At 40.6% G+C, this 13,430-nt stretch overlaps 1 protein-coding gene across 1 annotated transcript in view; it reads left to right on the top strand.

The window, feature by feature from the left end:
* The window catches only part of fgf22 (fibroblast growth factor 22), a 29,484-nt gene that overhangs the window by 13,095 nt on the left and 2,959 nt on the right, over window positions 1–13,430 (top strand). The gene's annotated exons all lie outside the window — the stretch shown is intronic.

A 13,430-nucleotide genomic window follows, 5' to 3' on the forward strand; every position in this document is an offset into this window, starting at 1 on the left:
GCTCCAGTCTTTGACCTGTTGACAATGTGAGTCAAACTGAATTTTCACAGAGCCATTGACTCCTTTGCCGTTGATTTTCACAGGACATTTTTCTTTCTATACACATTCAGTGGTATGGTTAAAACTTTTTAATTGACTGTAATGTGAATTACTCAAATACACACACGCACAGATATATCCAGATGTGGGTGGTGATTCTGAAATATTGGATCGGTCCGTCTGGGGATAAATCAGACAGACTAATCTGTCCTGTGAGGGGATGGAGGGTAATTGGTCACATTTGACCCCCGGCCTTGTGGACTATGGGAACGCGGTTTATCTTCCAGCGGTAATTGGCTAATGAAACACTTCCGCATGTCCTCTACTAGATTGTCATCCACCGGTTGGTATAGGGTGAGGCATGTGTGTGTGTGTGTGTGAGTGACTGTGTGGTCCATACAACAGGCCATGAGGCATTTTTGTGTGGGACAAGAGTGCATGTGTAGTCAAGAGAAAATGGCAGGATGCGGAACTCCCTGTGGCCATCTCCATGACTTTATCAACAGCATCAGACTCATGAATCCTGCAGCATAGTGATTCATTGACAGAACACACATTAATGGTTGTGTGGTTGCCATTACAATTTAAATTTAAGTCTGTGGCAGAAATGTTTAATGTAAGTTAAATTAGATCTCTGACCGAGGATAGAGCAATTTGTGTGGCCCATGCAGCAATTTGGACACAGTTTACAGTCAAGAGGTGATGCATGGCAGCCACATACAAAAAAAGTATAACTATCTTTAGCATTTTGAACAGTTATGGCAATCCTAATTCAAAACATTGTACAGCGTACAGTGTGGTTGCCAAGGTTTCCAACAGAGGGATAGACCTGCACCTATGCATCATGCTACACTGTGTTAATGCAAATATGCATAACTGTCTGAGCCATTTCTGTTAGTTTTCTCGTGTCAACCACACACCTCCACTGGTCAAGACATTTTTGAGAAGTCAGTGAGGCTTTTTACATTTGGTAACATTTGGCATTTCCAACCATGTTGTTGGCAACCTAAATATTGACGCTGCATTTTTGAGGAACTGAACCCAAGATACTGGCCGCACATTGTTATCAGTAAAGCCATAATTTCAATTTAAAAGCTTCATTAATTTGTGATGACATATCATGATTATTTAAGCACTGTTAAGATTGTGTGATCATTTATCTGGTCAATGTCATGCCTACATCAATCGAATTACAAGAAAAACCAGGGAAGGGAGGGTGAGGTCTGTGTGTGGGGGTGTACTAAGAAAAAAAGGCTAAAGTTACGGTGGTGAGACAATGTCTCTGAGGTCCCATCAAGTGAACCATTCATAGAGGCTGGTCTACCAGTTTGTGGAGCCAGGGAGACACTCCGATAGAGTGGGGCCCAGGGTGGCCTTGTCTTTTTGTCCCAAGCTGACCCCTGCTCTCCTGCCTGGCCTCTGCGCCCCTCACCTGGCCTGTCCCAGCGCACTGGTAACAGGATACCTGTAATTTGCTCTAATGGCCTTTGAAAGACCTGACTGGGCTAATCCCTGGAGTGCTTCTCCCAGCAGTACCGCATGAAAGGGTGGGGGTAACAGGGCCGAGTGCAAGTCCTGAAAGAGGACCAGCCTCTGGATTGTGTGCAAGAGAATGTCACCCCTTGCGGCCGGGGCTGAGGCTGAGTGTGGGAGTCAGCTTTCAGCGGATCACCACCATGTGGCTTGTTCACAGGATCCAAAAAAAAAAAAAAAACAGGTCTCAGGCTTGTAGAAAAATACATTCTCGCTGCTTTACACCTCCCTTAGTGACTCAGTCTGGCAGACAGGCAGAATGGCCTGAAAACCAAACACAACCTCATAGTGCACTTAAAATTGTTTCCAGATTCCTTTGTAATTTGTGCTAAGGTACGTACTGTATAGCTCTTGATGGATGACATTTTCTCCATTCAATAATTAGAAAGATTATTATTATTATTTCTAGGCCCAGCCAAATGGTGGATGGTGTCAGGTTTGATGGGCCATATGATTCTGTATGTGCTTTTTGTGGATGACGTGGTCGTCTTGGCATCGTTGAATAGTAACCTCCGGTTGGCACTAAAATGGTTTGCCAAGTGTGGAGCGGCTGGGATGCGGATCAGCACGTCTAAGTCTGAGACCATGATTCTCAACTGGAAAGGGATGAAATGCCCACAAGCGGTCGGGAAGGAGTTACTGCCCCAAGTTCAAGTATCAGTACAGTTCGGTTCAAACAATTATTTGTGTTTCCGTTGCCAGACATTGAGAAAGGTACTAAAATATTCGAGCCATACTGTTCCAGTTTTTAATATCTTTCAGTTAGAGTACCAAGCCCAGTGGTATGGCTCCTACAGGGTGGAGCTAGACATGCTGTAGTCCACTGAAGAGTCGACAGAGAATTGACACTTATGTGTAACAATAGGGGGAAAAAAATGCCGTGTTTTTCTATTTCCACTTAAAGCTTGTCTTCTTCTTGTGATGAACATCCACATGCCAAGAAGACAGAGCACAGAATGCCAGATGTCCTCCATTGTTGCCCGTGTTTGCTGTGTTGTGTTCTTCTTCGTTGTGGATTATTTTTAGTGAGCTACATTGTATGACGTCATGCTATTTACGTAGCTGATGAATCTGTGTAAAGATATGTATCTGGCCCACACACCGCCCAGATCCGAGTGTACCATTCCTAACTGTACCGAGCTGAACTGCACTGCACTGTACTGTTTGGTGGGAACGAGACACAAGTTTTTTGTTCATGAGTGAGGTTAAAATGGAGGAGGAGGTGAACAGGTGGATTAGGAGGGGTGTGCAGTTATGTGGACACTATACCCATCTAGGATGAGGAACAGATAACTAAGCCAGAGGGCAAAGCTTTCAATTCAACGGTTGAGTTTCAATCTTCATGATAGTCACGATCTGTAGGTTATGACTAAGAGAACAAGATCGCTTATACATGCAGCTGAAACGAGTCTCCTACATGGCTGGACTCAAGTCAAAAAGCCAGGACATGAGCTGAAAGTAGAGCCACTGTTCTTCTGCACCGAGAAGAGTCGGCTGAGGTGGTTCAGGCATCTGGTCAAACATGCCTGGCAATTGTCTCCGTTTCAATGGTGTATGTCTCTTTAGCTTGTTGTGAAGTGAAATGAATGATTCCATGTTGTCTGAATTAAATTGTTGCTTGTGTTTATTACAGTATAGGAAAGGCTTCAGACACCTTTCTTGCTCAGGCAAGTTTATTTATGAAATGATTGATCAGGCCAAGAAGACGATTTCAACAACTCAGATAAGAAGTGGCTCAGAAAAACAATTTACAATATCTCTAAATCATAATAACACAAAGAAGAATAAAAAGAAGAAGACTTCCTTCAGTTTCAATAATTAAACTCCCTGTTTGCTGTTTGTCTTGCCTGACTATGGTTGTAGCTGATAATAATAATTAATACTACAGCTACTAATACTAATAATAGACATAATATCAATATAATGATAATAAAATCACTGCGGAACAAAAAGTCCTGGCTATTGACTATAGAGAGAGATTAAAAAGACAGGACAAAAACAATCTTATCAGTCTCATCTTCATTCTCTTGTCTCCAGAGATTTTAATGGAATGTGGGAACAGCAAGTGATATGTGGGCAGGGAAGACCAGCCCTCTGCCAGTCTTTTCTCTCCTTTCTTCTTGTCCTTTCTATCCAAAGTCCTTGTTTTTTGACAGGGTGGACCACCAAAACAGACAGGAACACACACACACACACACACACACACACACACATAGTCTCTCTGTGTTCCACTTCCTCATGGAGGACATTGTATACAATCATATTTAAATGACAGCACACAGAGCGATTTAGAAAGTGACAGCATGTTTAGATCTGTAAAAGTTCCAAGTGTGCATGAAAGAAAAAATGCAGAGGGGTCACAAAAAATAATCCTGTTTCTTATTTCCTTTGCTGTGACTGTAATGTGCTTTTTAAATGTTGCTTGATCAAAGCTAACACGAGTGGAGTTGAAAGATTCCTAACTGTCCAGGAATTCAGAGCTAAACTTGGGAAGAGAAACAGTGTTCAGACTTCCAAACGGACGGAGCTCATTGCATGTTGGCTTGGATGAGATGCACTCAGTAACATGTGGTGGAGGATCGGTCTCAGGTTGGAGATTTGCTTAAGTTGTGTTCTGTTCTAGAAGGCAACTGATATGTTCTTTTATTTGCTCTTTTTTTTTATTTATTTATGGCCGATGCTGATCTTGAGAAATCATGGCATTCAATTGCCATGATTTGAATATGAAATATATATTGCCAATATATGATGATGATTTTGGCTGATATATTTGGCTTTGGCACCTTGAATATTTTTCTACCGCGTGGTTAAATAGAACAATTTAATAATAATAACAAATGAGACACAATATTGCTTAACTGAAATAAACATTTATTGAACGGTCTATAAATAATGTTCAAACTAAATATAAAATAGATAAAAACAAACCTTGAAATTAAATAAAATGGAAAAAAAAAAGATGCATTTATCAAGTTTTGAAAGCAAAAATCAGCCTGAATCAAACGTTACTGTGTAAAGTGTTACTGCCCAACAGAAGTGATGAGTCCAGTTTTATTGGTTATGTCTGTCACACCTCCCCAGTCAAGGAAGGAGCCAGACAGACAGAGACACAAAAGAGGTAAAGCAAAGAAGGGAGATTGAGGGGCAGATGGACAGGTAGTTGAAAGCAGGATAGCAGATGGAAGACAGAAGGAGGGCGAGAAAGACAGGCACGATTGTAAGAATGGAGGGAGGTGCTGCCTTTTCAATCAAAAATGCATGTCTTTTTTTCATCAGTCTGCTTATGGACTTTAACCAAACAAGTGTATTCTTACATTAATTACAGGGACATCCCAGGCAAACCCTACTCTCTAGCCAAATAATTAAGTGCACCTAATGTTTAAAAGTGACACTAAAATGGAGGCTACGCAACTGCCACAGATAATAGCCATGACAGAGTGACGATACAGTAAACCTGAGACATGAGAAAGTACATAGAAAAACATGCAACTGCTTTCAAATTGATTATAAATTGAATTTGCCCTACGAGTGGGTCTAAAAACCAGGGTTGCAGTTTCAAGCCTCGGACCAAGGCTCGGAAAAGTGATTGATTCTTGACCATTCACAATGACAACCTCTTTATTCTCAGGCTTAGTTTTAAACCTATCAACTTTAAGAGCCAGTGGGAGGATTCCTGTTCATAGCTGTGCCACTTAAGTGTTATTTGTCCGCTTTTGAGAGATTCAATTAAGTATATTTTCATATATATAGTATAGTCAGACTCACTGTTTTTTTTTTTTAATGTCACGTCAACGTACTGATTGTTAGTGAAAGTGGAAGAATGTACAGTTTAAGACCACGACCAGCCCAGATGTTGCAGTGCATCCTGGTATCCAGTGTGTTTTAGCACTGCAACACTGTTTTGTTTTGTTATATGATGCATTGTGTTTTTATGGAAAGGACGATGATGCTGCTATGAGGAAGATCATTTTGGTTCAGAAAGGTGGAGCTCACATGTAGCTCTGATTTGCTGAAAAGTTTAATCATGGCAATATATGATTCTGACAAATGGTTAAAGATAGGTCAAAACCATTAAAGGTGGATCTGCATTATGTATTTTAGGTATACAAAAATAAATCTTCTAAACTTGCAGGGTCATGTTTTTTTGTTTGTATGCTGGCAGTGGCTGAGTGTCTTTATTGGACCTTTGCAAACAGATATTATTGTTATTATAACAGACACATCAGTAAACAGAACTAATTAAATATATAGAAAGGTAGCTGTTACTGTTAAGTGAAATTTGACTGTAATACACAATAAGGTCCAGTATACCATGTTCCCTGTAAATGATTTCTGTCCTTCTTGGGAGAATTGTCATACCCCACAGCAGATGGAAGATCAGCTTTCATATTAGCTACTCACTGCAGTGAGATCATCACTGACCATCAATGGGTATCATGTGTGGCAAATATTGGGCAGATGAGCCAACTTCTGTCAGATATGATAAAGATTTCTTTTTTTTTTTCCCATTTACACAGAGCATTTTTGCCAAAATCATTTCCCTGAACCAAGCTCAGGTTGAAACTCATATTGAATGTATAATAAAAATACATGAATCTAATCGTTCTGGGAGCTCACATTTGAGGGGGAGGTCAAGGTCTCCTCATGTGTCCTCAGAGCCACTGAAACAAAAGCAGAGATTCTCAGTGACAGTTGGATTTGTATTAGCCACTATATGCTGAAGCACACAATGACAGTTTGTTGCCAGGACATAAACAATGTCCTCTGCCCTAAGCCTGTGTCATGATATTTTATAGGCTATTAAATGAATTACTGCTTGAATGTCATCACTGCATGCCTTTCAGACTACAGGTTAACCTGGCCTGGCCTCTGGATTTAAATATGTATATATATATATGTATATATATACATATATATATATATACATACATATGTGGTATATAATAGGGCTAAATGATTTATGAAAAAAAAATGAAATTGTTGTGATTACTGTCCAACAGGGGTCTTTTGGTAGATATTAAAGGAATCTGTTACTGGCCTCAGTATGGTTCAAACGGACATGGTCACACAATATGCTGTGTGACTTTTTTTATTTTGCCTCTTGTCACGCTCAAAGGTGCAGCCCAAAACACATTAGTTTTCCCTCTGGGCTTCACCTCACTGGCTCCCCAGTCTTCTTCCACGAACTCAGTCTCAGTTACATGTCTCTGCCATATCAACATGATGAAGTGGACGAATGGAGATGAGGGCACACACTCTCAGACTGTCTTTACTAAAAGGAATTCATGACGCTACAGTCAGGTGCACACATGACTTAAGACTTAAGAAAATGCAAAAAAAAAAAACCTGGCCATTTACAAACTCCAACCTTAGTAACCAAATAGGATGTCTACTGAAGTAGCACTGCTGTGTGTATATATCAGTTTTAAGATAATAACGTTTATGCTCAGAGAATGATAAAAACTACTGGTTCAATTTAGGTTGTAGATTGGGTTAGAACAAGAAATCAATATATTCATGTCAAATAGTAGAAGAAATGTTTTGTCCTATCTTTTGTTGATCAAACCAAGCACTACAACATACTGCTGACACATATTTGTCGTAACTGCTGGAGACACTTGTACCGACGACCTTTGGGCTATTTTTCTTTTTTTTCTTTTTTACAGTAGGACAGTCTTAGTTAAGTATTGTTATGATTGACAGCTTGTCTGTTTTGAAAAGTTCAAAAGTTGTTGCCATTGGCTGTAAGATGACTCAACATGGTTTATTGAGGCTTTTAGTAGGAACTTGGAAGGTACAATGAATTGTGCAATGGCAATGATTTGTACCCACTCCATTCCAATAGACTTTACTACCTGGAGCATGTGCACTCGACTTGTACAGTCAGCACAGTCACAAATTTTAGGATGCAAAACAGAGGTAAATAACCAAGGGCCATAGTTAGCATTTAATGTGGTGGTGCATGTTTTCCCCATGTATGTGTGGGTTTTCTCTCTGTACTCTCCCACAGTCCAAAAACATGCAGTGGTCATTTGGACACTGACCGTAGGTGTGAATGTGAGAGTAAATGGTTGTTTGCCTCTGTGTGTTGGCCCTGCGAGGGACTGGCGACCTGTCCAGGATGACCCTGCATTTTGCCCCATGTCAGGTGGGATTGGCACTGGCCCCCCCCCCCCCATGACCCCCATGATAAAACGGTAGACATTGAGTGAGATAAATAACATGCATATTAACATGCACGATTTATATTGTGATTTGGATCGTGATTGTTAAAAGGTGGGTCCCAATTTAAAAAAGTGTGAGAAACACTGCTGTTTTCTTGCAAATACTCATCTTACTGATTGTCAAATAAACAATGACATAGATAAATACTGAATATATTGATCGGTGAAAATCTCTCTGGTATTAACTGAGCAAATCCTCCCTCCATTGAGAAATCCTTATCATTATCGGTTTGGCATTTTTACCGTACGTATCACAACACCCAGGAAGGCCTCCACTACAGCCTGTTCTCATGATAATCTCTCAAGGTGTTTAAAGCAATAGTGAGTGATGCAGCCTTTTTCTGTGCTGATGCACACAGACGACTGCTTTGCCCACTACCAGACCCATCGAGGGGGTCATGGCAGATCAAAGGTGGTGGTCACAGCCATTAGGCCCGGCAGCCCAGACCTGACATGAAAAGCTTGTATTTTGAAAAGGAGGGCAGAAGAAAAAAAAAAAACAACAGGGCCCTCTTCATCTAAAAAGCAAGCAAACTGTGAAATAATTGAAAAGGTATGTCAATCAAGAGCAGGAGCACAGCGGGAACTCCGAAATTCCCAGGCTCTGCTCTGGTCGAGCACTGAGCCATGGAGGGCTGCTCAAGGGGGCAACCCAAAAATTAAAGACCTGGAAAAGGGAACAAAAAGAAGACAGGAGTAAAAAATCTCTTTCCCTTCTCTCTTTGCTCGGTCTTTCATTCTTTTCTGCTTTAAATTTGTGATGGAAAGAACCATTTTGCCACACTTTGTAGAGCCCCATTGAAAATGCTTGGTCATTAATAAGATCTTGCCTAGCTCTTCACCTCTCAGGTGAGTAACAAAGACTTGTTGGAGGGAGCAGGCTTTGTAAGGGCCACCCCACCATCACCCAAACCCCCCAGCCCCCCCGTCTTATAACCGGCACCTTCACCCTGTACTTGCTCCCTCCTCCTCCTCTATACCATGTGTCTGACAAAAGGGAACCCCGTGAGAGTGTCTCTCTCTGTCCTTTCTGCCTTTTTTTCAAGGTCAGAAAAGGCTTGAATGATCTGACGATGGGCTAATGTCCAAAAAATGGGGGTTGGAAGAAAAGAAAGAGTAAAAAGAAAAAAAGACTGGATAAAAAGACTTTTTCTATGCTTTTAAAAATCCCATAGAGAAGAAATAAATGGCAAGTCCACAGTTGACTAGACAAGTATAGTGCAGGATTTGCTTGTAATGGCAGCTGGAGCTTATTGACAGTCCCAGCCAAAACATGTCAAAGGTTAAGAGATCTGGCCAATTGCACGTGGGAAGCCAAAAGTACCTTTTTCATGAGCTCAAAAGGGCCATCGGTTGATACTTGCTCTGCAGAACACGGTGAAGAAGTGACCTTCAGTTTCCAAAGCAACTGAGGAACAAAAAGTTAATTTGTCTCAATTGCTTCTCTCTGTTCTATCTAATCCTGATAATAACGGGTCAAAAGGTTTTGTAAATGGTGAATATTTATTCCCAGCTCTTAATGAAATATAGCTATTATATGAAACTAAAAATGATTTCTTTAAACAAAATTATAAATTACAGTCTCAACAATTTTCCACAGATTATAAAACAGGTGCTGATTAAGATAGGATTACTTTACAGTTATGTACATGTTTTAAATATTTTATATTGTACATATTGACAGACACACAAGGCTATTTGTTAAACTAAGCCCAAATAAATTAGTTTTAAAGGTGCCAATAGAACGCAATGTATCACTACGAACTTGTATTTGCCTTTACTGCCACTAGAGGGGGAAGAATATCCAAAAAGAAAGAGAACGGAATGGACGAGAAAAACAAGGCAAGGGATGAAACGTTACAGATGCAAATTTCTGTACAACAGATAAAATGAAAAATGTTCTCATAACATCACAAATCTTCAGGTCTGGAAGCCAAATCCAGCGTTACTCCTTCCTTCCAGTAGAGTGACCTTTGGGTTTCAGCAGTTAGGGAAACTCGCTAATAGCTTGAAATACCTCACTCTGATTTCTCAGGCTTTGAACACAATGGAGTGACTTTTCAAAGGGGCAACTGTGAGTTATATGGATCTAACTGGTCTTTATACATGTGTGGTCAAGCATCCAGAGCCCAAGTGATTTCTCTAGACAATGAGAAATCCCCAGCTTTTGTGTCTGCTTGTAGCAACACTGAGGTGATGCATAGGGTAAGGTATCTATGAGTCCTTAAGAGAGAAAGGACAGTATTTGGTGTTCCATATGTAAGACATGGGGACTTTTGCTTAAGTGCTTATTGCTAACACAAAATTGAAAACCTATTGTCAAAAAACAATTTGATAAAAGAGGTAATGGACAACTTTTGTGTCATTAGTCGTTCTCGTTTGGACACTGTTGTGAAGACGTAGCAGTGGCTCGCACTTTTCCTCAGAGTTGTTGTTGTGTCTTGATAAGTGAAAAATGCTTTTGTCTTCATGGTTTTTGGATGAAGAATATCACAGTGTTCGTAAAATTGAATCGTCATTTTCCATGACAACACTGTCCCACTGGCAAAGATAAAGACTAAGTGAAAACAAGGCTTATAGGGATCAATATAAATATAGATGGTGTCACTTTTCTATCATCAGTACACTGTGCAATAAGTTTGAGCCATTTCAGTCTATTTTCTTATCATCATCGCCAAGTTGTAATGTCTCTTATGTGACCAACTGTTGCTTCCAACACACCTACTGTGCCTGGAACTCAAGCCAGCAAATAATGGCAATTACTGCTGGCACCACTTTCAGGCACCAGCGGTTTTCATAGGCCTGGACTAATCCCCCATAAATCCTTGCAGCACTCCAATCACCAGTCAGGCCTCAGCTAATTGCTTATAAGTCCCTTGCACGCTGCAGGTGCCACCACGGCACACCCGGTGTTTGTAAACACAGCTCATAAAAAGGAGACTGCCATCAAAGTGTTAATGTTTCCTCGGAGGATCAGAGTAGGAATGATGGGGGTGCAGCTGGGCTGATACCTAGATGGACTCAACTGAGGCATTCCCTCCTTCCCTGCAGCTGTGGAGAAAGAGAGGGCTTCATTTACACGCTCCTGTCAGAGAAGAAAGACACTCAACAGGAGTTTGTGTTTGTTTACTTTTCCCTGCTTTTTTCCTCCCTCTTACTCTTTGTACTTCTTTGTGTCTGGGCCCAAAGAAGATGACCTCACTCGGTAAGGATGACTAGTGATGTTCAGACACGAGTAAAAAAGGAAGACGATAATTGCTTGTTAAGGAAATCTCGAGCAGCAGATGTGTTTTTTAATTTTTTTTTTTTCGGAGCTCCTCGGACATGCTCCTTCAGATCTACGACAGTAGTGAGATGGTAACAGCAGCTGTCCATTATAGACGATCAGTTAGAAGGATCCTAGTGCACCGTATTCAACAATCTTTTATCAATTCCTAACTATGATCATGTGTTTATTACACGCACTCTAAAATGAGTGGACATGTGGACAACAGTGTGCTGGAAATACATCGCTGGCAAAAATAAAAAGCAAACCAAGAAGTGTCTTATTCTCCCACTGATGCCTAATGGAGCAGAAGCCGATAAAAATCCACATGAAATGCAGAGTCATTTGACCGGGGAGTGAATACCAATTAAACACATTCCCACTGGTGAAAAACCTGTTCACACCCAGGGTTTAATGGGTTTGACCAGTGGGAATGGGGTATTACTGTAACCATGGTGACAAAGGTCCCATAACAATGTAATTAGAGCACTGCACTGCACATTTCTCTTAGAACTTGATGCGACTCGACCAAGCCTGACACAAATCAGACAAGCATTCTGATTCTGCATGTGATAACCCGAACTCTAACTTGTTTTCCCTGCTCTACAAACATGCCACATTGATGCCAGATTTTTAATGTTTCTAACTCTTTTTAATTGATCACAGTTAATCAGTTAAGCATCACTCTTAAACTTGCTGGGCCTGATTCTGGCATTTCAAGTCACCTATCATCAATGAGTTACACATCACTCACAGTCATATACCTATTCAAATTACGGTGCTAGAACACATGTTTAGAGTGCGAGTGAAAGAGACGCCATTCTCCCAACGTCCCACATCTGGTCAGTGACCCATCAAAATTATTTTGATACTCCAAAAAGGTTCATACCATCTTCTTGGTAATATCATTGAGTCAATTTTGAGTCAAAAACCTTTGTCATGTCATAGTTGCATCACAAAATCAATCTTTTAGTCAGTATATGTTGGTTTGGGAGAGCAAACAGAAAAATGATCTTGTTCTGACCAAAAGCTTTTATAAGGTATACATAGATGCACATATTTTGTTAGTTAATTTCAAAAATGTGGTAGATAAATACAGATTTTAAGAAACGTTAACATTTCCTGATTAAAATAAAGCACCTATAATTCACTTAATGTCTTATAAATAAACAGAATTTGGATGTGCACATTTAAATAGGTGTAAAAAGTACAGTGCAGACCCTTATTCTTCATTGGTGGATGATAACCAGCAAGACTATTCAGGAATTCAGTTGTACAGGAAGCAGCCGGGAGTTAGTCAGCTGGGTACTGCTTTTATGACTTCTTCATTTCCTACCCGCTCTGGGTCACCTGCCCTTCAGCACCTTGATATGGTGCTGCATTTACATCATCTGTCAAAATCTGTCTACACAAACATCCAGCAGTACATACCCTTTGAGCAACAAGATTACATGTTATTTTTCCTGGTGAGATGTGGTTTCCTGGGGTGTAAAAAGAAGATTCCATACTCTGATCAGATAGCAGACCACATAAGGGTACTTCTGAAGGTTTAAGTGGGCAAATCAAGCCAAAAAAACATCAGGAGGACAGCATCATCTCCAGCAATTACTTTCTATTCAGGAGCTGGCGGTAAGCCCTTAGGTCACCTCCAAAAGATCTCCCTGTCGTAGTCATGACAATGGGTGTGTGCTGTTATTTTTGTGTGCAGACAAAAAGCAGATCAAGAAAGAATCCACATGGGACTTGTTTGCAATCTTTGCCCTGAGGAAACAATTAGCTCACCAGCTTGCCAGCTTTTTCATGGGGTGAAGAGAGCTAGAGAAGCAGGGTAAGAGGGTTTATGTGTCCCTCAGTAAACACCACTGGGGATCATTATGATACAGTGTCACATCTGGGGACAGGAGGGTTTTATGGGTGCATGTTGCAAGACAGACTGTTTCTTTGCTGGCTCTGTCACAGTGTTTGTCTGTTATAGAAGTTGCTCACTCACTGCATGATCCTCCACATGAGGGGGGCGCTGTTGCCAATCCCAGCTGACAGGGCGAAAGATGTGGTACACCTTGGACAGGTCGTCCTGTTATGGAAGTGTGTCTTGCAAATTTGATTTAGTTCAAACATTGTGTGGGGTTTAAAATAGGGAGGGGGCAATATGATACACCAGATTGGATATATATATATAAAAAAAAGAACTAAGCACAAAGGCATCAGATCAAATGTATTGTCAATAGCCTGGTAACTTAAAAGATGTAAAAAAAAAAATGACTGTATTGATCTTATCAGTATCCGTAGATACTCAAGTTCAGCATCTGCCAAGAAAAAGTGTGAACAAGATGTCTCAAATATTCAATGAATTGATTCTAAGCATCTTG

This window comes from Solea solea, chromosome 9 (genome assembly GCF_958295425.1).
Source record: "Solea solea chromosome 9, fSolSol10.1, whole genome shotgun sequence".
NCBI lineage: Eukaryota > Metazoa > Chordata > Actinopteri > Pleuronectiformes > Soleidae > Solea > Solea solea.